Source organism: Rhopalosiphum padi, chromosome 1 (genome assembly GCF_020882245.1).
Source record: "Rhopalosiphum padi isolate XX-2018 chromosome 1, ASM2088224v1, whole genome shotgun sequence".
NCBI lineage: Eukaryota > Metazoa > Arthropoda > Insecta > Hemiptera > Aphididae > Rhopalosiphum > Rhopalosiphum padi.
This window is the reverse complement of record NC_083597.1, coordinates 36,956,690-36,983,999: the sequence shown is the minus strand read 5'-3', so window position 1 is coordinate 36,983,999 and position 27,310 is coordinate 36,956,690. Positions and strand designations below refer to the sequence as shown.

Below are 27,310 nucleotides of genomic sequence, written 5' to 3'. Positions count from 1 at the left end.
GTATTGTAAAAAACAAATCCGAATTATGGTTGCCCCCAATTTAGTACGTCGAACAATGCTTAAACCCAAACAGTTTCTTGTCTCGTGACCCACGAATGGGTTACTAATACGTCTCAGTATCTGCTATAAACATAGTATAATAACGACCGAAGAATGAGTTCACATGCACTAAAAAATAGCAAAATATGTAAAGAATGTATAATATATTATGTATTAAAAATGTAAAATATGTACATAAAAAAAATGTGCTTGAGATACGAAACAACATTCAAAGGTATCTGTTTACCAAAAACAATTTTGTTGATCAACAAATTAAAGTAACTGTGATTAGATTTTGGATCACAATAATACTTTCGACACAATTAAAATACCGTAGAATAAGGTTTGTTAGTTAAAAACTAAAATAATAATCGCGAATTCGAATAAATTTAAAGTAATTACCTAGGTAAGCAATATTACTCGATGACCGACGTCAATATTATTTTTATTTTATTAATGTATCTACATATTACATGTTACGATAAGATTGTTTACAATTTTACATTCTGCATAATATAATTAAATAGACGTGTTATGTATGTACGGAAGATATGATAATATGTGTAATGGAGTGGGAATTTGCTTAATAAAGAAGTTAGAGTAATTAGAAGAAGTTCAAGGATAGATTTAAATTCGTTAAAGAATTTGACGATGGGTTGAATTGGTTGATCGGGTGGTGATCTATGATTTCGGCATCCAATATAAAAACCACCATTCTAGGAAAATTGTTTCTGCTTCCCTGAAATGCGGGCGAAATATCAGATATTAGAATGGGATGATTTTTAAAATTATCTTTTGGTCTTTTGATTTTATGTGACTTAATATGTCTTTAAAGGTTTTGCATCCTCTATAGATGACTGTACGATTTCTATTACAGATTACATATTTTGTGTGTTCCTCTCTTTTTCTAGGCAGTTTCATTGGCGTGTTCTGATCGTGTATTTCACGCAACGCAGATAGTGGTTACAATAGTTTTGTGTATGTCTGAACTCGGTGGTATTGCAGAGAACTAAGTCAATATTTTAAAGATTTGAATTCATTCGAATCTATTTTGTACCGTTATTTACAGATATCGGATGTTGGATTTACTACAAACGTAATCCTTGTACGAAAAAAAAATCAAAGGTCAGCATTTTTTACGGTATTCATGCAAATTGTCTAAACAATTTTATGAATGCAATGGAAAAAGTGCAGAATACAATATAATATTGTATTATTAGATTTGTATATGCAATGGAAATAAATTGTTAGTCAGGATTGTATATAAAATATCCCGGGAAAAAACTAAATGTCATCAACAACCGGGGGCCCTGATAACAATATATATAAATATACTACACAACTCTTGCGCTCACGTACGCAATACTTGTTACCTATATAAAATGTATAGAAAGCAATTTGTTGTGATGACGCCCCACCGTCATTGTTGTTACACTTACAGCCGTAACATCTGCGCACGGGAGTAAAATTTAGAGAAACAAGTCCACAGTGGTTTGGCATTGAGCCATTTTTTTATTTTGAAATTCAATATACAATATTATAATTTCTTAAATAATTGATTTTGCATTATTGGAAAATATAACTCTACAATACACATGAAAACTAGATGTTTTTACGAGTTCTTGAATAAATTATTATTATTATTATATAACCATAATTTTTAATTGTTCAGATTTCGAACTTTTTACAATGTGCTTCAAAATTGTATTTATTATTTTTAATATTTAGTTCTTAGGAGAATGCACTGTATCGTAAATTTTTACTGAACTTACTTCTTTCTTTCGAAGTTTTTTTTTGTAGACTGTCTTTCAAATTATGATACTGCCTGGTTCGATACCGTTCAACATACTGATTTGTATCAATATAATATAAATTACCGATTTTGAAATTGTATGTATTACGTAAATAACAATTATTTTTTAAAATACACTATGAACAGTGACATATTATAAAGTTACCAATAGGCTGTCGGTGTTTTGGAAGCTGCAGTGCAGTGTTTTTTTTTTTGATGAGTGCTTTTTACTAAAATATTCGAACTTGGCCAAACCAATATTGTGCCCTTTTGATATGGGTACCTACATGTTTATCGGTATACTATACTATCCTGACACGAATATTGTTTTTTTTTATCACGCTCAATGCTCATATAGTCATATATGATGTATACAGGATGATTTACCAATTATGCTCACTATTATTTATTTTTTAATAACATATTTGTTTAGAAATTCAAATTTTGATTTTTAGTATTTCCTACCGTATTTTCAAATACTTGGAGAAACAAACTTTTTTGTATAAAGGGTGATCTAATTAGAAAAAAAGGAAGTTTGTTTTAAAACAAAATCTTTTTTGATTGTGTACAAAAAAAATATAAATATTTTAAAACATAGTCCTTAACTACTATTAACTATATTCGAAAATTCCAAAAACCGAAACTCGAACAATTAATTCATTAATAAACGTTTCGATTATAGTCGACATGCTCGGCGAATCACCCTGTATAGTGTGTACAGCCTATTAATAAAATAATAATATTTTACGTTGATTAATATTTTAGGCATAGCGTTTGGGAGAATGACATATTTTTTTATGCTCTCTTGATAAATTATTACAAACCAATAAACCTGTATAGTTAAACAGTTATACAGTTAATAAGCTTTAAATAATATTTTGTAACGCGTCCGCATATAGTATAGTTTTAAATATTACAATATGACAGTTATTTAAACATGCATCAACAGTCCTGCAGAGTTCAATATCTAATCTTGTGTCCCGATAAAACGGTTTTTAGCATTCTTTTTCTTTTTCTTTCTTTTTCTTTTACGATCACGATGAAAATATGGAATAATAGTCTGATTTTACGAAGGAATTTTATGTGCAGTCGTTACAGTTCGAAACAATCAGAGTAATATAATGATATTATATTAATGATACGACAATCACAACAGTCGTCAAAAATTGAAATATGCTGTAAACGAATAATGCAATTATTGAAAAAAAAAAATTATGGTATCGTTACTTTATATTTTTTTACAACCAAACGTATTATTTTGTTTTAATGTATACAATCGGTCTCTTTTACTTTCCGAGTATTTCTCCCCCAAACTTTGTGGAAAGTTTTAGCACTCGTTTTCGAGCAAACATCAAAACGTTATGTCGATGTTTATTGTCACGGAAATCGCAGTGCAAAGAGAATAAATGTTCAGTGGACACGAGAGTTAGTTTTTTTTTCAGTAATCCATCAAAAAGTTCGCTTTTTAATAGTCGTCGAAGATGTTGTATACACGACGGGCATTAAAATCTCGAAACAACAACAAACTAAAGGTATATAACGCAATGTTTTTTTTTTATATTGCGCCCTTCACTCGTAAAACAGTTCTCAATACATTTATTATTTGTCAAGGGTGATTATTGTTGGCGCGAAGACTAGTCGAAAAGCCATTTCGGTTTCAACACCGCTATCGTCCATATCACCTTTGACTCGATCCGAACAAATCCAACGTAGTCATCAAGCGAGTTTTACCAGTTTCAACTTTAAGCAAAATGCGCGTAGAGTCAAAACCTCGAGGTAGTTGGTGTATATTATAGGTACGAATATAATAGTTGAAACATGCAAATAAAATATTACCATAATTTATTATTATATTACTGTATACGCATCATAATTTGGTGTATTCAAAAATGCTACAATCGATTTATTGTGACCCATTTTTGACCTGAAATAAAGGATTTAACTTTTATGACCCCCCCCCCCAAAGAAAAAAAAATATACTTAATTAATTTTTGAATTTAAAAATATACCTAATAAAATGGAATACATTGATATAAATTCAGAGATATTGCACGGATATGCGTATTTAATATAATATATAAAAACATACTTGAATATTTAAAAAAAAATTAAAAGAAACTAATTGAGAAACATTCTTTTAACATAACGCACTACCATAATAGTTACAACACCGATAAGTATAATACCTATTTATTTTAATACACATATAAGTCAATAACTTATACAAATTGTTTACACAAAAATTTGGTCCCGCTACTGTTAAATGGGTTATAGTGTTATTCAACGGCTATTATTATAATGAGGAAGGAAAATAATGAATTTAATTTCTTTTGGTTCGTGCTGCACTGAGACATTTTTATAATAGGGGCATTTTATCTATTCAAATAAAATCGTGATTCCGATGCAGCTTTATTGATATTATTATACTCGTTATAAGTTAGTTGTATGAATCCTCCACACTTATGACGTTTTGCAGGCTCAGAAATATCCGAAGGAGTGAGTTTTAATGATCATAATAATAATAATACGGGTATAAATATATAGTTAGGTAGGTATACTGCGATGTATGTACATTGCACATGGTATATTATAATGTTATTTGACATTATCCTCCATCGAGTAATTCAAATTTGACGCTGGGAAATTGGCGAGGATAAGAAGGACGAATAATAATCATTTGTAATCCTTACATTTTCTTTTTCTCGTATAACGTATACGGTCTGTATATAATATAATACTACCGTCGCCGATGTTGCTATACGTATGTTATGTATATGCAACATAATCTTACACGTACGATACATATTCATTTTAAATCTCATTTCTTGTTAACATTAGTGATATTAATACTATACCTATATAATGTACGCTACCGCGCGGAGTTGAAGTTAACTCGTGCCTACGCCATTTTGAAGTTCAAGACGAATAAGTGTATGCGCTAAAGTCGTATTTAGAACACAGCTGCTATATGATAAGTTTGAAAACAAGAACGTAATATCATTGTAAATCAGTTGAGAGTCTTTGGATTTATTATACGCGTACGATTATATAATATGTCAATATAATAATATATTGTTCCAGTACATTTACCGAGCTAATCGACATTTCCGGACTAGCTCGAACAAGTGAATATTTATGATTTATTTTTTTTCAAACTTTATTGGTAGGTAAAACAGCTCCAAACACGGTGCATTGCACTATAAGTTTTTTTTCCGATTGCTTAAAAATGAAACTCCGTTAAAAAAAATATTTTTTTTTATTTTAAAAAGAAAAAGCCTTTTCCTTGTCAAACTGCGTTCATGTTTAAATGTATTTACACGGTATATGCGTATATATTAGATATATAATAATATGATCTATTAAAAGTAATTTTGTATGATCGTTATGAATTATGATAAAAAGTATTAAACAAAGCATTTAGGCCAAGAATAAAAGTCGATTTAAAGTTATATAATATAATTATATTACGGTTTACCGAAATAATATCGTTTCACTATAGTCGTATTTATAGGGACACAGATATTTTGCAGGTGTTAAATCTGTGGTTATCCAGTTACCAACCAGCTTTTTTTTTATCTCGTAAGTTGATATAAAATATATATAATATTAATTTATTATTTTTTTTGTAACTGCTAGGAATCTATTTGTTTTTCATATACTAATTGATACGTGTTTTCTTTGAATTTGACAGCGTATGTGGATTGTTATTGGTTGGATATAGTGTTATATGAACTTTTGTTCTTATTGATAGAGCTATAGATAGCTAATACATGATACAGAGTATGATACTTAATTGGACACCCCTAAAAAAGAGCATATCGCATTGTATAGTGTCATTATCTTTGAAATCTATTGGACTGCGTGTAAAACGAGTCACGCACATGTAATAGTATTAATAACGATCCCACGTGTAAATGTGCTAAAAAAGAGTTTACAAGCCGAAAAATGTGTCTGCGAGGAAAGTATTTTTAAATTGCGTGTGGTGTGCCGAGTCTCAGTCTCTCGTAGTCTTGGCGCCACTGAGTCAATATTGAATCGTTTATCGTAAATGCACGGTATTGCTTATTAAAGCGTTTCGTTCAGTGATTAACAACTTAAAATTCACAATTCACCTCCTCTCCTCTTCTCGCCCAGAGGCCAGAGTCAACATAATATTATTACCAAACGATCTAATGATTATACTGGTATGACAATATCATAATATATTGCGACTAGTAAACAAGTAATAGTATACTCTTTGATAGTGTGTGCGATTACGGTACAGTATTATAAATTATATAATAAAGGGTGATTCATCAAGCGTACAGTTTAAAAAGTGTTTTGTGCCGATCTAAATGGCGATTTACATGTCGCGTTTAAAAATTAAACTAATTTTAATTTACGTACCATCAATCTTTTCAAAAAATCAACATTGCTAATATTTAAAATACAAATTGCAGTTGTCATTTGGAAAAACAAATTTGTATCGTCACACTCTTGAAACGGTATAAAAATCATGTCATTTAAAAATATGATTAAATGTTAATTAAACACATTTTTCACACTTATATTTATATTTCACTAATAAAATTGTCAAATGTTTTTATACCGCTATGTAAATATTTAAGTTACTAAAAAGTTACTTATTTGAAATTATCGTTATTATAAATTATTAATGATTAACTGAGTTTCGTGCAAAAAATAAAAAACAGAATTTTGTATCAACTTACTCCAAAATACGCGGGTAAATTTGCGCCAAATTAATAAGTGTCAGTGTGTTATTAGATAGCCGCAAACTATTTTATTTTAATGATGTAAATTATAAAAAAAAGTTCGGGCATTTAGTTTACATAAATATTAAATAATTTAGTTGTGCAAACTATTGTACTTTTGGTATTTGGTAATTACTAATTTTGTATGCATATAATATATTACAAAAAAAAAAAATAGATTTTTTCATTTAATCACCAGAAAAATAATATTTTACTTCATTGATGAGTGTCAGTTCATGATGGTTGATACTTCTGTAGCCAACTTGTCTCGGTGTCATCTATTTAAGAACTCCAAACATCAGAATTTGAATAAATGTATCTTCAATTAAAGAATAAAACGGGGCTGAGTGTGATTGGCGAATTACTATGTATATGTGTGTTGTTTGCTTACGATTATATATTATTATTTCGATATCCTTTCAATTACGTAGAGGATAAAAAAAATATATACGCGAGAGATCTTTCAATTTTTCTTTTATATGTTTTTGTATACTTAAAACCGATCTATAGAAAAATGTATATTTTTGCTATATTTACCTACAGTCTACACGTATATTTTAAAGTGTTCGCATCGTGTAGATAATAGCCTTGACATTTTTATTGTTGTCATGCACAGGTACGTGTGGGTTTCTGATATGTGTATTTGTTCTGTTATAACAGAACGCAAATAATAACTTATCGCTTTCGTCTGTTTTCCCAATTTTTTTTTTTTATATTCGTCCCTGTTATTGAATTTTGACAGCGACGACTAAAACACAATAAACGTAGTTGACTCAACGACACCGAAACAATAATAATAATAATAATTATTATTATTATTATTATTATTGTGTTTCAGCGGTCTAGTAACATAATATTATTTAATATTATTTCTGTAAGGTTATAACGAAATCTGAAAAAAAAATTATTTGAACAAATAAAGCTAAAGCTATAATAAACTAAAATTATATTATATTATCATCGTCTGACATCCGAAAACTTAATCGCATAAAAATCGAGAACTCTCATCTTGACAGTAAATCTTACGCCTCATCTAATCAGAGGCGAATATACGTTATACGCAATATAATTCGATAACGTATATCGTGCCGAATTATTTATAATATCATACATTGTGGGGAAATTTAGTAGAATTTTAAGAAAAGGGGTTACATTTTTTTTATTGTAACTATTGAATTAAAATATTCAAACAAATTCACATAAGTGCACTTTTCTATTAATGTTTTGAATATTATTATTCCATTTATTGTAGATGCGTATTGTCTACCAATGTTTATTACACATTGAAATTAAACGTGCTAAACATTTTTAATTTGAAGAAACATTTGAGGTATTGTATCTGTGTATCACATGCATTAGTCCGGTACCCACTAACAATAATGCGTTTTACTTTATCATACGTGCAGATGGATATAGTTGGCCCGTTTTGACAACGACGCTTTAATACGAAAACTGATGAACTATATTTGTCAGCTGGCAGGCTAAGACCAAAACAAGTTAATTTGTAAAACGAGTTCATTACATTAAGTGCCAATTAATTACGGGACCGGCCGTGTTGTGTTTAATTAGTAACGTTAGAACGTGGAATACTTGAACGTGTGTTGTGTGTATGGCGGTTAATAATATGGCGATTAATAATATCATAATATAAGTGATACAATGCAAGAGCAAGACACAACATCGTGTTTAAATTTTGTGTTAGAGTATAATACGGCCTAATACCGCCGTTGATAATTTTTGTTTTCGAAAATCAAACGAAGATCAATATTGTGATGCTGTCACTTTGGTTTCCGAATTTTGCGCACAGGTATAATATTATAGCTAGTGCCATTACAATATTTTACCTGATCTTAGACAATGGGACATTTTGCAAACTCTGAAATGATTTGGAATTTTTAATTTTTGAAAAACGGAAGTGAACAAATAATTTCAAAGGATTTCATGCTTCTATAAATCGGAAATTAAACGCTGATTGTACTTTGACCAGAAAAGATATTTTTGAATTTCTATTAATGATGGTTTTTACAGAAAATGTGCTGTAACCGCCAAGCATCACACCCACTGGGTCTTTGAGATTTGATTCGGAGTGAGTTATTTAGCTATATCTATATATATTTATTAATTGAATTATATAGTTGTCATTTTCAAGTACAAGGACGTGTCAATTATCGAGAATAATGAATGAAAATTTAACTATATATATGTAGTATACACCTACCTAAAAATCTTGTCAGTATGATAGCCAATAGTTTCAAAAACACTCATACAAACATAGGCCACTTTAGCCATATTTCAAATAATCTATAATAAAACAACGATGTTAGGGAAACAAAATAACTTAACTATTCATAAATAGTAGATTATATTATAAATAATAGGCACATACGAGTATAATACGAATAAGTCGAAAGGAATGAGAATTTTTCTCTACATTAGTACATCGCAGATAATGAACTGGGTCTCAAAATCCGGACTTCAATTGATTTACATTCTACATAAATGTATGTTTTAATCAGGGCTATAAACACAATAATTAACTAAAAAAAACATGATGAAACACACATCACTCAAAATATAAATTCTTAGACACCGGAGAAACATTTAGGTATTAAAAATTCTAAATTATAGGAAGTTATATAATATAAACTCTATATAATAAATTCACAACTTTGTGTATGACTTAATAGGAACCAATAACTTATGTACATGCAATATACAAAACATGTATACATAAATGTGTTTATTATAAAATGTATATATTGTAAATAAGAAAAACGAATTAGATTAAAAAAAAAGAAAAAAAGAAATATTTTTGTAGTAAAATATTATAAGTTGGTGCAACGGTGCATATACTGGCATAGTGTGATAAATTTACAATTTTTTTCTCTAAATACAATGATATTTATGTGCATTATGTGTTATAGTACGTGCTGACATTTAAAATACGCAAGTATATCGTGTAAAATAAAATTCGTGATTAGAATTACCGTGTAGGATTATCTCGCGTCTTGTATGGTATTATATGGTTGGCCGTTGCAATAAAGGTACATCATTCACTAAGTATGATCTACCACTAAATTTCCTGATTCGGGCCGAGCCCAAATTTTGGACGTGACACTGCACACCCATCATAGCCGTAAATCTGGCTGGAAATCCGTCAATGATATTCATTTTCAGTGCCGGACGATGCGCGTCATACGTACATCGCGCTGCAAATATAAAATCTCTTTCATCTCTCCGACTGAATAATATCTTTCTGGTTCGCGTTAAATAATAAATAAAAAAACAGTTAACTACGCATGTACATATACAGGTGTTTGATTACCATACGTACAAAAAAAAAAGGTATTTCGCGGGACTGGAAAAAAACAAAATTGTTTTGCCACCGACGGGGACGACGGGACTTTGCACCGTAACAGAGCTCGTCACGAGCGGTGCGTTCGGCGGTGCACCGGATCGCGGCCCGAGCGTTTTCGCTGCGCTTCGCGGTGGTCACGCGGACGACGAGGGACGGACGGTGAGAAAGAGATAGAACGGGAGATGGATTGATGGAGAGATGTCAACGGGGTTGTCACGGTGGGAGGGGACGGAGGAGGGGTTAGATGAGAAAAAAAAACGCACAATACGGCGCGGTGGCCACCACATAACCCGACCGGCCACCGGCACCGCGCGCGCCCGCATTTGCTCGCCGGTGCAGACGATGGTCACGCGGGGCGGGTGTGACACACACGCGCGCGCGCCGGCGACCGTACACCACCGACACGCCGCCATCGCCACCGCCGCCGTACCGTTCACGCGCACGCACAGGCGGACACGCACAAAGTGTTCCGACCATCGCCGCCGCTACGTCGGTTTGCTCGCGCGCGCTCATCATTCCCGGACCACCTGTTCGATCGAGTCCGCCGCCGCCGAAGCCGTCACTGCCGCTCTCGTAACAGCCGTGGTGCGGTCGCAGTCGCCGTCGTGTCGCGCGCGCGTTTCCGGGTGTTATTTGCGACAGCGTATTATAGTCTGCTGCAGGTATTGTCATAGTATAGTAGCCGCGTGTGCGCGTGCGTGCGTGCGTTTTGCATAATATACGACGAGATTTCAATAATATTAATTTCGTCCGTTCGTCCGTCGACAGTTTATATTTTTTTTTACCTTTTTTTTTTTCCATCCAATTTTTTTCGATTCTCTCGCCCGTTCACGTTTTCCCGCCGCGACGTATATATATTCACATACACACACACACACACACACACACACACATATATACTTCGCAATTTTCCAATTTTTCTTTCCAGATTTTTTCCTTTGACATGCTCGCCCGCCGTCGCGGTCCTCGCGGCTCGTCCGCCGCCGTCCCGGCGTTGCACTGATGCTCCGGTCGTGCGTGAACAGCGCGCCCGCCTCGCCGTCATGATGGAGACCGGTTGACGCCAGAACCCGGACGACGCTATTCTGCAGGTAAGTCGCCGATATTATTGTTCCGCGCGTATACTCAACGTAATAATAATAATAATAATATTTTGATACTCAACTATGACTGTCACCGCGATGATGCGTCCATCCCTCACTCCCGCACCACTAACTCTAGGTAATTTTTTTTTTTTCCCGACCAACCGTTACTATATTGGTAGCGAGTCGACAAAAAATTTAAAACTTAACGATTTCACCCGGAAAAATATTGCCGTTACTCTTAGATTCCGGGCGGATTAGAAACGGATCTACTCAGCGGTTTAATAATTATATCATATTATATGAAAAATGTAAAAATTATAAATTACAGGAAATCTCAAGCAAACGCACAGTTTCCGTCAAATCGAATATGTTTTTAGTAGTAATTTAATTAAAAAATGTGCGCAGAGACTTATATTTTACTCCAAATATTTATATTAATTACATAAATTATATAAATATAAAATATGTTGGATTTTTTAATTGTGGTATTTATGCACATAATAATATGATATTTATGTATTTGATATTTTTGTATATAATATTGTATATATATTTTTTGTTCGCTAATAAAAAACTTTGATATGCAACGCAAGGTTCCTCATAAATGATTTTAACCAAAAATTAAAAAAATTAAAAAATTATTTTAATAATAATAAAATAGTATACTTTTTTTTATTAATATTTTTATACAAATTTAATAACAGTCTTTAGTTATACATTTAAAAACATTATCAATTTATAAAATTTAATATTTATGAAAATGTTATTTAATTTTCACACATAACTATTGAAGAAAATGCAATATATTCCTAATATATTTTTGTCATGGTTGATTCACGCAAATCATAATAATATTATTACGCCAATAAGAAATATTAATTATAATATGATCTTCGATAATAATTATTTAGAGGAGTAACCCATATATATTGATAGTTATTCGGTATGCTTGACAGTTTGTATTAATTGGTTATTATTAAAGGATTAACGGATAATTTAATTAATTTTTTGTTAACCATAAATTGAACATTTTCTCTAAAAAAAAAACCGTACACAGAGAACGAAGGTTGTTAAATAAATATATTTTTTAAGTCGTACATTATTGTAGAAGCTTAAATTCAAAGCACTTTCTGTTCTTATAAAAGAAAAAAAACAATTACAAAATATTTACGTTGTTAAAAAAAAAAAAAATACTAAACTGAGCAAAAATGTTATCTTCAGAAATATATTCAGTAAAAATTATGATTATATTTTAATAGGCGATTGTAGAAACCTTATAAGAACATAATTTTAATAAGGAATCTCAACATATTATAAAGGTTTATAATTTATAATTATTTTTTAGGTACATAAAACGCAGCCAATAACTCAATATTATTAATGTGATTTTAAGATCAAAGGAATAATCGAAATTTTCTTGATATTTATTTTCATGTTTTAAATTAAAAGGTGAAAATATTCAAATTAAAGTAATTAATAACTTACAAGTAATTATTAGTATTGTTTATATTGACCGAAGACAAATATGTTTTGTATAATATAATGCATCGATATTAATAGGTATTTTGTTTTATATTGTTGAACAGAACAAAAAATAATGAATAATTGTAGACCTTAATTGTAATGTTTTATATTTGTTTAAAGTGTTTTATATTTAAATAAATCATTTATGTAAAATAGTTGTGTGTTAAAGCAATATATGAAGGTATATAATTTTCTAAATTAAATTAAAAATGAATAAACATATTATTCATTTGTGTGTATTCAAATATGGAAAATATTTAATATATTAATTTTAAATGAATATTATTCTAAATCTAATTTTACAAAATAAAAATATTATAAAGAGTAACAATTGTTCATAATGACGAACATAGATTTAAATTGACTATAAATATTATTATTGATTAAACGAAAATAAAATATAAAACAATAAGATTTAAGGATACCTACAATAAATTATTCATTTATATTTAATTATAAGTTAATATCGAATATTTGATTGAATTTTGAATGAACACTACTTCATTATTATGTATAGTTTGAGGAATAAATATTACATTAATAATAATTTATTTATATTTGACAACAGACTTCCACCAATTGCTTTATATTAGAATAGGGTAGGCTTGTCAGAAAATGTAATAAAGTTCATATTATATAATATTTCCTGGCTTGAGATTTTGCGTACTTGCTAGGACTGTTAACATTTCTTAACAATTTTTATCGTTGAATTTAAAATGAATTAAATAAATACTGATGTATTTTAAAAATCAGAGTTCCCAGATTAACAAGTATCCGCATAAAAGTTTCTTGTTAATAAGTAACTAGGTTTACAGAAAAACTTATAAAAATGTCAATTTAAAATTGTTACAGGCTTTTTTTATAAAACTTACTTTGAATTTTTTTAATCATATCTATTGCTTTTGATTACTTTTGCTCGACTATGCTGTAGACGTGCCAACATTGAATCAATATATTTCTACTTTTGTTATTCAAATTTATATTTACATTTATTTGTAATCTTTTTAATCTGAAATAGTAATAGTTAGATAGTAGGTACCCTTTTTAATACGATATTTTCTAATAACTGAAAGTTTAATGGTAAAGGTCTTTGGCTTAAGTATTTAAACAAAACCTAAAATTAAAATCGTATTATTTTTATTATTTAATAGGTACACCGTACACGTCATCTAGTAATAAATTATAATTTTATAACAATATATTATTATGTTTTATTTACTTAAAGATCGCATATATTTATGAATAAATTGAAGTATATTAATGATATATACTATACAAAACATCAAAATAAACAAATAACATTTTGATAGTTATGTAAAATTTTATAGAAATATTTTGAATACTTAAAATAATAACTTTTTTTTTGATAATTTTGAATTATTATTATATCTTTAATCCCTCTAAAATATGAGTTTAAAGGTAAGTCGTTTTTAAATATTTCAGGTATGTAAAGAATTTTGTTTGAGTTTATAAATGCTTGTTCTTTTGTAAATACATATTGACAAGAAATAAAGTATTCCTGGACCGTGGTATCCACATAAAACCCCTTGAGTATTTTGAAGTGTTTAAGACTTCAAGGTTTACTATCATGTGTTGTCAGTTATAAAAATATTTTCTACGGAAAACGTGAACATTTTTTCCTTATTTTATGCTACACACCTAAATCATAAAGAATATAAAATATAGTACCGTGTATCCCAAAAAAAAAAAAAAAAAATCAATTTTCTGTATTTCAGTTTCTTAAATAATTAACTTGACGAAATGATGAGTATCTTAATAGTTATTTTATATATTTATATGATATGGCATCATCATTTATAACTAAAAAATGAAACTTAAAATATAAATCTTTTGAAATTTATATGTGTAGTATATATAAATAACATTAAGTACTTATAATATTATTACCTTCTATATGTGTTATGTAATGTATTAAGTTTATTGAAAAACATAATAATAATTACACCACATAATCTCATAGAAGATAAATGAGAAAAGCGATTATGTATTTATGTTACTATTTTAATTTAAATGAAGATTTATTTTGTGGTCATTAATGACTTAAAATATTATTTAATAAATTAAAAGTTAGCGTTAATTTTATATTATTATTTTAAACTATAAAATATAAGCCAATTTCATCTTATTAATGACGAACGAGAAAAATGCACATACTTTTAGAGTTGAACAATATGTATATTGTATATTGCATGAATAGACATGTTTTAAATTTTATTAATCATCGAATATTTATTACTGGGTTCGATAATTATAGTCTTAAAACCCATAATTGTAAACGTAATTGTATGCTCTTAAAACTATTAAGTTAATTGTTTGTATAGTAAACTTTAAAAATGTTAAAATACAAAAAAAGAAAAATTAAGTTATAAAAGCCAATAAAAAATAATTTTTAAAATCATATTTCAAATTTTCAAACTTTGTCATTGATATATTACTTTTTAAAATCTATTTTAATCCTTATCTATATTCTAAACATAAATGTTTTTATAAATTAAAAATCCAGATATTTCGTATTTATTATAAATATATAGATAAACACAAAATAGTCGATTGATCTCTTTTGTTGTGCAGTATTACCTGCTGTATAATTATATAAATATAATATACTATCATGAATTGTATATATACATCTTATAAATATTTTCAAAACATTTACTTCAGGAGTAAAACCAATTAATGGTTTTTGTCTTATTAATAACCTTTATGACGTTGGTAATAGTATAGCAGACAGCGGTAAACAGTAAAAATTGTATAATAATCGTTATTTAAAGGTGCTTACAACATCATGGACTAAGGCAATTATGACGATGTATTATTAGAAACTTTTTTACACTCGTTCAATTAAAATCATATTGCCTTGCTAGAATGGTTTAATCTCTGTCTATATTATATGCAAACTGTCAAAAGTTGTTTAACAATGACAATGACGATGATGATGATGATGATGATGATGACGATAATAATAATAATAACAATACGTGATTTAATTAAACGTTAATATCCTGTATATATGTAATATGAAATTATAATAAGCTTTTAAATAAAGAAAGGCAGAAACATATTTTGGTAGAAAATGAGCTAACATTTTAACGACACGTTGTAATTGGAGCTTTAATTTTAATGCAATTGTAAGACATGGTATATAATGTATATATTATAACAAATGTTTAAAATATAAACATAAAAAGGACGAACCTAAAGACGATTTTTAATTGGTTCTTCAGATAACTATACACATATATATATATTTTCTATATCGTTCAAAAAACGCGGTGCTAATTACACCGGACAATGTTAGTGTGGTTAAATACTCGTAGTCAAATACAAGTTCTAAACTATGTATTTTTTTTTAACGGAGGTTTAGGTTATTTGATAAACTCGGAGTAATATCTTTCTTTTAATATATTTTTTTTTTATTTTCAGAAAGATAACGGGCCCCACTGAATTAGTACGTGTGTATATATCTATCTATCATGTCATGTCATAATCTAATCGGTTTTCAGAGTTCAGAGGGGCTAAACAATTTTTAGAAAGCTTAACTCGCTGTACCCTGTTAGTTTGCGCCTGTGTTTCCGACAGTTATATTTTATAGGTGCATTTACTGTACGTATGTTTATCTAAACGAGATAATAAACTTGGCGCCATACGGAGATTATCGTTCTTTAATATTGACAATCCAGAATTCAAGCTAGTTGTTTAATTATACGACAGTGTGATCATTTTAATTTTGTAGTTTTTTATGGGTAAATAATGTGAAAATATCGCGAAATTAAGGCCATAAAAGTTATAGGTAGGTACCTATCTTTCTATATTATATTATATTAAGTAACCATTGCCTGCCAGTTAAGAAAAGTTAACATTTTTGTTAACTAACTCGTTTTACGAGAAAAAAAATTAAAAAGGTATAATATGCTGTGTTTTGATTAAAATCTTAACAGCAGTGTTTTAATATTTAAATATAAACAATTACCTAGGAATAATAATGGAAGCGTGTCAAAAACATGGGATTGAACAGCTTATAAAACGCAACCTGTACAATGCGTAATTTATACAACATGTAATTCCGCTTACGACAAGTGACATAATCAGAAAAACGAAAACAAAAACGTACATACAAGCTAGGATAAAAGCTATACGGGGTACATAGGCCAAATGTCAAATACACTTCAGTGGGTCTTATAGTTTATAAATATATATATAAAATGCTACAAAGTTATAAATATTGATGAAAAAACAGACTGAATAATCACTTTGTATATAATCAAAATCACAATATATGTTGTTAAAATGATGTAGGACTATAAAAATTGAATCACTACAACTTGCAATAAAAAAAAAAACAAATAAATAATTTTGAACAAGAAATATGATATGTTTTTATATGTTTGATATTTTCAAGCAAAAATTAGTGCCTTAGGAGTACTTTTCCATAGAGTTTATGATACTGAAATACATTTATTATTATAATTTATTTATAATATTTGTTGCTAATATTATATTATAATATATTTATATTTATAAAAAGTGATAGTTTTAAAGATAAACTCTTATTTTCCCAAAATTTATAATTTTTGGAAAATATTTTGCATAATTTGAAGTCATAACAACATATTTGAAACAATATTTATTTTTCAAATATTTTTTTTATCATTGTTTTAAATTTTTTACTTTTTGGACAGCATATATTTTTAATTTTATATTCCAAATATTTTGTTGAAAATATTTCAAATAAATATGTTCACTTTTAAATGAATCATCCTGTTTATAGTATGTTATATGAAATAAATAATCGGAAAAGTGTCAAATCTCTAATACTATTAAAAAGTTGTCGAATAAGTTTTTCCCAAACACGGGTTTCCCTTGCGTTGCAATTAGGGCAGCAGTTTTTCTGTATAGTTTTTTTTGCAGTTGTTTGTAACAGTGGTAGAAAATTTCATGTATGACATCTTCAAGGTACCATCTGTGTAGAATTTCCAATCTATAGAAGGACTGTATGGACTTTCTTGTTCTTGTTCTCTGTTGGAACATTTATTCTGCTCTTAAAAAAGGAAATCTAAAATATTAAAAAAAATGTATTTATTTTAAAACATTGTACTTTTTACATAAGTCAAAACGTCAAATAATAATATTACGTAGGTTTCTATATTTTTGCGGTATAGCAGGTGATAGGTATTTAAAACTCACTTAAATATAATCTTAATAGTAATAAATAACAATAGTAGAAAACGATTTTAAACATTTTATATGAAACGAATATCAGTTTCTTACGATAAAAAAAAAATATATAAAACAGCCTTATTCTATAAATCTGCTATAAAGCAATTATGACTATCTTAAGCATTTTATTAAGGAGCTTTTAACGACAATTTAATTAAACGCTTTACATTTTGGTACTCTGGTCGTATGATTAAGTGTTTAAGACGTAAAAAAAAATGGAATAAAATCCATTCGGTTAGCTCGTTTAGGAATTAAATTCCAATTATTCTTACTTAAACAATTATTTTGCTATCGCGGTACACCTATATTAACACATGTATTTGATAATACGGGAAGGAAGAAGATACTTTCGCTTTTGCTATCATTAGTTATGGCAATAAGACGCTGGGCAATAAGAACACCGTTGAAAATGAGCTGGGATTAAAATTTAAACTTTTAATATGATTATCACAACGAAAATAATTTTCAGCCACAACAGCTTACGACACCATTTTGTATATAATGTATATATTAACTAAATAGTCGGAAAGAGTTGAAAAATCTTCGTGATTTCAACAGTGGAGTTAGGGTTGGGCACTAAAGTTAAAATAAAAAACATTTAATATGATGTTTGCTAGAAATATACATTTATTATTTAGAAAAAAAAGAAAGAAATAATTAAAATATACATCCATCTCGTAAGACGCCATCGACTTGTTGGGCACAATATACTATTATAATATTATACATTTTACATTTATATTATATTGTGACCTACATGATTACGACCCGAGATTACAATAATCTTACGTTGTGGTATTACAAGTAATCAATATACATTTAAAATACTTAAATAATTATAAAACCACGGTGGCGAGTAAAATGTATGTATATTCGATTGGTGTACCTAATACGGTAATACCTGCATTATAGACACATATTTAAAAGTTTTTTTTTTAAATTCTCAATATCGCAATAGGTACTAAATAATTCGAAACTATAACGCGTTATATTATAGAAATTACTTATCAGAAGTAATTTCCATTACATGTTCGTTACTTGGAATAATTCTAATGAAATTACGTAACGCGTTACTCCCGTTACGTTACTACCCGCAACATGATTCATTTATGCGTATTATATTGTTGTGGCATTAAAACCGCGGAGAAACGCGGAATTAACGAATTCACGAACTAATTCGACGAGGACTAAACGGCGAATGTTCGCATAAAACAATATACAGTAATCCCGCAGTGATTATATCGTTTCAATCTCTGGCGTTTCGATTGGTACACTTTGCGTACGCCATCACAAAAGCGCGCGTCGCGACGCCACAGTATAACAGTGTTGATGCGATGGTCGCGCGGCGTTATAATGCGTTGAAAACGAACGATTTCCACCCGTTCGCCCGATCGGGTGTTCAATCTCAAACACCTTACACGCCATACGTCATACACACACTAGCGAGCGCGCTTACAAGTCGGTTATTGGGTTCAATATATATATTTAGACGTATAGACGTTTTTAAAAGTCGATACATGCGCCACTCCGATGTGGTGTAAAAGTATATCGCTTTTTCATTGTATCTGTCCTTAGGGCGCACGCACACACACGCACACACACACACATACATACATAGATTATGGATATTAAAAGTTTTTCCGGCGGCTTCAGACGCGAACACATTTGTATTTCATTTATTTGTCACGCACACCCTTCTCTCTCGCACAACTCTTCCGCCTCTCATCTGTCGCCCAACGCATGTTATAATATAAGTGATAAGGTAAGTAGTACGCGCGCACACGCACTGCGTACCGTAATCGTATAGGAACTGAGAAGAGGTTTAACGTGGACGTGAAATCAACCCTCCAACGACCCTCCCCCGACACCACACACACACCACGAGTGTCGAGCGCGGAAACGCGATAAACATCGACGGGGTACCGAGGAAACTTCAACGACAAACGCGCGTCACGCGCCCGCACGTAGTGTCGCTATAATAGTAAATTATTAAACGTCAGTCATGATTTTCCGAAATCGCACAATGTTATGCGCGAGTGTGCGCGCCGCGTCGCAAACGTCAGCAATAGTCCTGTGTATGAGCAGTGAACGTTTTATTATTATTATCGCTGTTATTGGAGATTCTGGATCTCGTCTTGTCATGGTTTTTTTTTTTTAAGAAAAAAACATTTTTATCGTTCCGTCGTTTTATTATTATACGGGTCCACCGCGCGTTGCGGTTTGTTTTGACATGTCGCGTTTTGAAAAAAGCCCACCCGCCAAGTCAAACGAACCAATAGTCGGCTCCTCCGTCCTCACAGATCGAAAAAAATCCTGCGACCATATACCGTATTATTTATACCACGGGTTTATACACTCGCACACACACTCACATACGCATACGATACAACATTATGTATAATATATGTATACGCGGTGATCCTTTGTCATGTGTGACACGTCAATCGGGATTTAAAGATGCATAATAATAATAATAATAATATGATTATATGGTATATCTACGGTACGTGCGCCCACAACAACAATCAAATATTTATGAAACGTCCGTGTTTTTGTTTAAAAGTCTCCGGGAGCTTTGCGCGAGATAGTCGGGGATTGAGAATTTATGCGATGAGGTGTACCGAGCAGAGGGCGGAACGCTAGTGTGTTTATTCACCCGCGCCGAGGTACCTAGCTATTACAATAATATAGTACGAGCGATCGAATACCAAAAAATTGTAATACTGACACGGTGTATTAGTGTTGGCAATGATTGCAGTGTCCCGAACATATGTGTGTGTGTGTGTGTATGTGTATATTATAATTATACACCTAATATGTTTCATCCGAGTCAAAGTATTTCGCTAACAATATTATGTTTCTTGCGTTTTTCTTTATAATATATTATATCATGTCGTCGATAGCGCGTTCCAGTCATTTCGGACGAAAAATAACTTTTTGGTTTGTACTCTTTCCAGAACTTCGTAATATTATATTGTTCATTAAATGCAATGTTCCTCGTAGTGGAAAACTTAAGACATTCGCTCTTATTTATCAATGCACAATATGCATAAAATGTAATGTGCCATAATAACTTAGTAAGCTTTTCGAAACTACCAATCTGCAACGTTCGAGTGAAAATAATAAATGATTATTTTCAACTTGTTGATATGGGACGTTATGTTGAGGTTTCCAAAAATCTATACAATTTTCGAGAAAAACAATTACATATAATACGTTGTTCCTATAAACGTTTTGCATTTTGTGACGTGAAGAAATATTTTATTTTTAGCGCTCACAAAGGTATGCAAAATCCGAATATCGTACCATGTACCATTTATGTGTATATATTTTATTTTATGTATTTTTGTTTTTTAATAGCAGTCGTTTTGTAATACGAAATAAATCAATACTATAACCTCACTACTGAAATGTTCTATAGCAATATCTAAAAGCATAGAAAGATTTGCATAATGTTAGTGAAGTACTGAGAGTGCACATTAAAAATGTATTTAGAACGTGAATTTAATGTATGTAAGTACTAAAAATAAAGAACTGTGAATATGAGCATCGATAGTACAGTTCATGGAGCAATCAACAACCATTAGCCATAACTAAATTTAAAATCAATGGAATATGAAACACCTATCTTTCAATCAATAGGTATTTGAACATTATACACATTAAATCATAATTTTAATGTTTGTTATTTATTCATAATATACGATATTAAAAATATCTTGTCTTTTTTTATAAACATTTCTAAGATAAAATTATTTTATTCAATAAATGTTGTATCACAATGTACACAAAAAATGCACATTGATACACAAAAAGTTCATAATAATAATGCGAGACAACAGTATTATTCAGCCATTAAGTGATTGAGTAGGTGCAACATTTTAAATAATCTTTATGAAGTTATTCGTATTGTATGTCACATACATTATCACTTTCTTGGCAATATTTTAAGTGTAAAATGTTGAATCTAATGCAAGCTGAAAACCTTAAATTTTTCATAAACACACGAAAAAAAAGTACTCAGAACCTTGTCATAATTTTTTGTAAAATAATACACTTAAAAATTGTTATAATTTTTCATATTGCAAAATACATTATTTAGCAAATCAACACAGTAAATTAAAAATATATACAGTAAATTGTTAAACATATTTTTTATTGAACTAAGTAAATTAATAGCAAGTCAACATTAAACAATACATCAATAAATGAGATGCGCAGTGAATAAAATTCATACAGTAACAATAATAAAAAATATATATATTTTTTAAGCTCTTTTAAAATTCCTATAATTTTGTGGCTAAACAAAATAATTAACCTCAATGAAAACTATATTAATTTTTTTCGAATTTTGCGACGTAAGTGCACATTTTGAACAACTCTTACCGAATATTATGAAAAAATATGTTATATAAAGGACAATATAAATATTCTTATGTGGCAGTTTGGCACCAAAAAAATTTATAAATGTTTTCATAGTTAATTATCGTATATTATATAGGAACTAAAAGTTTTTTTTTTGGCACATGTTTTATTTTTATTTTTTTTAGATGATAGATTTTTGTTATAATATTATTTAAGTGATTTTATAATCGTCTAATAAAGCTGGTGTTAAAATCCTAATTTATTTTTCAAAAAATTAAAAATAATAATAACAATACGCCTTAATTCTAGTAATATACTAATAAATATGGTTTTGAAGTTGATTATAAAATATATATTTTTTATTTAAACAGAAAATCGTGCAAATAATATTAATATGTATTTACTATTTATTGTATTTATTGTATAAGATGCTTATTGGAAAAAAAATGATATTTTTTGATGCACAGTAATAATATTGAACAAAATGTTTTTCTCGATTAAAAGTTATGATTTTATTCAAATTAGTAACTGCATACACATGCTCACTCGTGCACATAAAAAAGACTTTTTGCCTTGGCAATAAAGGTAGGTAGTACTTGCCTTATTTACTGAAATAGGAACATAAAAAAACCTACACCAACAGTCCACTTTTTGTTTAACTACGATTCAGTAATTTCTTAGAGCAGGTACAGCTGAGAAAAAAATTAAGGATCACCACTTACCGTTAACAGTTACCAACTTGTGTTTCAAACGTAGCTACCTACTTGCATATCTTCATTGAATTATTTCAGTCAAAGGAAAACATCGTAAAATCATAATATTCATAATATAGCGAGAAATCATGCACGATACGGGCTGTGTAAAAATGTGATACATCCAACGTTAATGGCTCATTAAAATTGAACGGGCCAATGACGTTGTTTAAGGAACTGTTAAATGTGTATTTGAAGATCTGCTGTTAAACTTGAAAGTTGCACGACCCGGCAATAGGAACTTATTTCCGATGTGCGAGTTGCACAATCAGTGCGTTAAATATTAAGACGAATTAATCGAACCGCAACAAATGCAATTAGTCGAAATATTGTTCATATCCCATTCATGTGCCTACCAAATAAATGGAAACTAGCGTCGTGCGTATTAAATATATATAATTGTATAATGTATACATCCAAAGAATAAATAATCATAATAATCCATCGAGGCGGTGATATGTTTAAAAAATAAAACAATTACATTATTAATATACTTCACACGAATTAATATTCGTAAGGGTGTACGACACTGTATATAATATTACCTACGTGATGGGAAAATACTGTTCTCTGGATTCGGGTGCGATTAAGTTTCAAAATAGTTAAAGTCAAAATCAAACAATAGTTAGGATACAAGAAGAATAACACTTAAAATCAATATAATTTAAAAATATCACATTCGATGGAAATAGTACGTGGGGTATAATGCTGTCGAGTGAAAATCATAGTATGAAATTTCAAAGGTGAATGATTATGGTTTAAAAATAAATTTGAATATTAATACAACGTTGCATGTAGATAAAAAAAATGTTTGAATTTGTATGTGCTAACCAATCTACCTCCACGGGCCACGATGGTACTCACACTATGCATAATATTGTGGTTAGTTTTTGAGGTTTTAGTAGTACCTACATCTTATGCCAGATGACACCTGTCATATACATTAAAGCGTAAACTGGTTATTTGATTTTGGACTATTTTTTTAGACGCTACTCCTTCACCCAAAAATGATTTTCCTTTTTTCGATCATATTTTTATTATACAATAAAATAATAAAATATATTTTTCTTTTCTTCTAAAAATAATTGCATTTTTCGCCCTTTGTTCCACGTTCAGTGTTTTGAGAAGCATTGTCACAAAATCAGTTTATTAAAGCCGTTTAGAGTCAATCACAACGTTCCAATTTTAATGTATTTTTTTGTTTTTGGTCTTGTGTTTAGATATTCTATATAAATATCTATTAATATATGAGTATTATTAATTATAAAATCATAAATATCAAATTCGTCGATAATTTTGTGACACAAATTAAGATAAATAGATAATAAATCATTATCTTAAAAGATTATAATATAGCATTCTTTAGCAGATTTCAGGTGCAAAGATATAATTATTCGAAACAGATAAAAATCGATTGTATATAATAATTAAATTGTATTAATATCACCAGATCTGATGAACTTTATATTCGCATTAAAGGTGTTAGGTTTATTCTAATTACTTTATACCGTCAAACAAAAATGATAACTCAACTTGTAAAGCGCTGGCGATAATATCAGTGAAATTTAAAATCGGAGAGACGGTTAGAGCGGCGAAGTGATATTCTAACATGATTTCGAAATAAAACTTTTCGCGAAATCTTCTAAGTCTCGTTTGGCAACAAATCCACAGCATTAAACTTGCCAACGATTTGTACAGCGGGTAATAGTGGCGAAAGATTACGCGTACACGGCTGCTCTGTGCAATATCTCCAATATGGTTTATCGTCAACCGCATACGACGACGGCTTGGTGTACATCCCAAACAATAGGTGCGAGTAAAAGAAATACGCGGGTCCTCGAGGGTCGGCCTGTGAAATATCGTGAAAATGTTATGGGTTTCTATCCGGAATCTAAGCGTAAACGTCTACGCCAAATTTATCATAAACGCCGCACTGGAGAGGGCCTTCGATGAACAATAAAAATATGATATGTGTAAATTTATCATCGCAACTGTGTTTTTCGTGAAGACAGATATTGTTAGAAAGATTACTATATGACATTATAAGAAACTAAAATATTTTAGTAAATAATGATTATCATCCGTAAAAATTTATATCGCCGACTCCACGAACTAGGCAGTGTTCTAAATGTATACGAGTATATATACATATTGACTGAAAATTGTCAGTATTTTACGATTGTGTATTACAAAGTATATAATTATTATAATATTACGATAACGAAAATGATTAGTTAAAATGTTTATTTTTATAAGGTTTTATTTTTTGGATTTACTTTTGACTGCTTTGATGGTACATTTTTGTCTACGACTGTTTAAGTTATATTATCACGATTCATTAAAATATTACAGTGATGTGATTTAATTTTAAGTATAATGCATTTTAGAAGGAAAAATGCTTCATAACATTATACAATATGTTTATATTTCATAAATTTTTTGTGTGATAATAATTCATTCATTATTGATAGATAATAAAATATAAATTATCTATAGATAAGCTATACCTTATTTTTTAAAGTTAAAATACATCTATTTATATTGAAGTTAGAAAACAAATTTGAACCATAATAATATTGGTCTAGCACTCTAGCCTATAATAATATTATATATGTATACTAGATTTTTTTTATCAAACAACACCAATTATTTAAAAATGTATTAACGTTTTTGAACATACAATTTATATAATTTGTTTTGGGTACATAATTCCCTGCCCAATTAAAACAATAATATTTTTACCGTTAAAATTGTTTAATATACAATTTTATTTTCTATTATAAAGCACTGTATTTTTTAGAGTATTTTCAATCATACAAATCTAAATTCGGTTTGGTTGGTAGTTTATGAGTTATAAGTATTTAAAGTTTTGGTGAGCGGGGTAGACCATAATTTTGTGGGGTATCCCCATACTACTCAAACTTAAACATTAAATAGTTATAACTTATAACAACTTATAACTCACAAATTACTCATCGCCTTTTTTTATGAATATCCATCATTGAAAAATAGTCTGTCATTATCGACTGGTAATTAATTGGTGACTAAATATAAATATTGTCACTACCATATCATATTTATATACGCCAACAGAGTGGTCTAATTGGATTTTTGTATTTTTTCTCATTATGATATCGAATAGTATACCGCAGCACGTAAGCATATGCACAACAATGAATTGGACAATGCTACTTTATTGCCATAGTAATTAATCGTGACTATTTCATGGGATGCGATTTAGTTTTATCAGTGAATAAATCATTTTCACAAAAATGTGTATACCCCTAGAACAGAACAATGAAAATAAAATAAAAAAACATTACGTTGGTTTCAGCGATGAAAAGATCTTTTTTATGTTTATAAATAATTGTAATAAAATTATAAATACGAATATATTCATAGGTACTATAATAATACCGAGTATATTACATTTAATTCGTGAATGTTTTTTATGACAAGAGTTATTTTTCTGATAGTAAATATTTAATTTATATTTTTTGAACAACAAACGTATGTTTGTATTATTAATTAAAATATTTATAACATAAAATATCGATTTTTTTTATGCCTCGTACTACCTATAAAATTATATAATGGTATTCTTTGATTTTCTAATTATTTCATTTTTAATATTGTACAATGTCAATTATTGTTAGTTTTTAAATGAGAGTACAATATTAATCTCCTAGCAACGCTTGAGGCCCTATAACCTTTAAACTAATCATCCAATAATTTAATAAAATTAATGTAAAATATATTATAAGGACTAAATGTATTTTAACTATTAAAAATTATAGAAAACAATACTGATAGTATTTAATTGAATTGAATTCTTTTTTATTTTTACCCTGTCGTCAATATTACACGTGTACCTACTGTAATACCTGTGTATACATTACATGCACCAAAACTTTTTTCATTATTTTCCAATTATTTCATAGGGACTACTTTCATATCAGCTAAGATACACATTTAATTTATTATTTATAGTATAGGTATAACCTAATTTGATGTTTTACACATTTAAATCTACTACAATTAATGAACATAAAATTTCAATATTTTCTTAAGTACTGTAAATAGAGCTTCCAGCATACAGTATTATGATAATATATGAATATTATAAAAAACAAGTATAATTTATACATTTATCTTTTATGGACCATGACAGATATTAAAATTTAAGAAACTATATTCTTAGAACGACGTCACTTTTTTAGCTGGTATGTTTACTTATATTTAATTAATTGTAACTTGTAAGTATATCTTTAAAATTCATTTTAATGTTTTTTTTTCAAGAAAAAGAATAATGATTAAATATATATAAGTATACGATTTAAAAAAAAAACTTAATACACATAACGTGAACATCTCATGGTATTTATATGATTAAATTGAATTTAGTT

General features: G+C 29.2%; 2 protein-coding genes across 17 annotated transcripts in view; one reads left to right on the top strand and one right to left on the bottom strand.

The window, feature by feature from the left end:
• LOC132931678 (uncharacterized) overlaps window positions 1-27,310 on the bottom strand; it is a 92,397-nt gene that overhangs the window by 25,374 nt on the left and 39,713 nt on the right. The window lies entirely within an intron of this gene.
• The window catches only part of LOC132931676 (voltage-dependent calcium channel type A subunit alpha-1), a 225,082-nt gene continuing 208,249 nt past the window's right edge, over window positions 10,478-27,310 (top strand). For 9 of the 16 annotated variants that reach the window (XM_060997595.1, XM_060997593.1, XM_060997597.1 and 6 more), the window contains exon 1: window positions 10,480-11,031. The gene's annotated coding sequence lies outside the window, so the exon portion shown is untranslated. Of the gene's footprint in view, window positions 11,032-27,310 lie in introns of all 16 variants that reach the window. The other 7 variants (XM_060997592.1, XM_060997594.1, XM_060997590.1 and 4 more) reach the window with 3 other exon arrangements.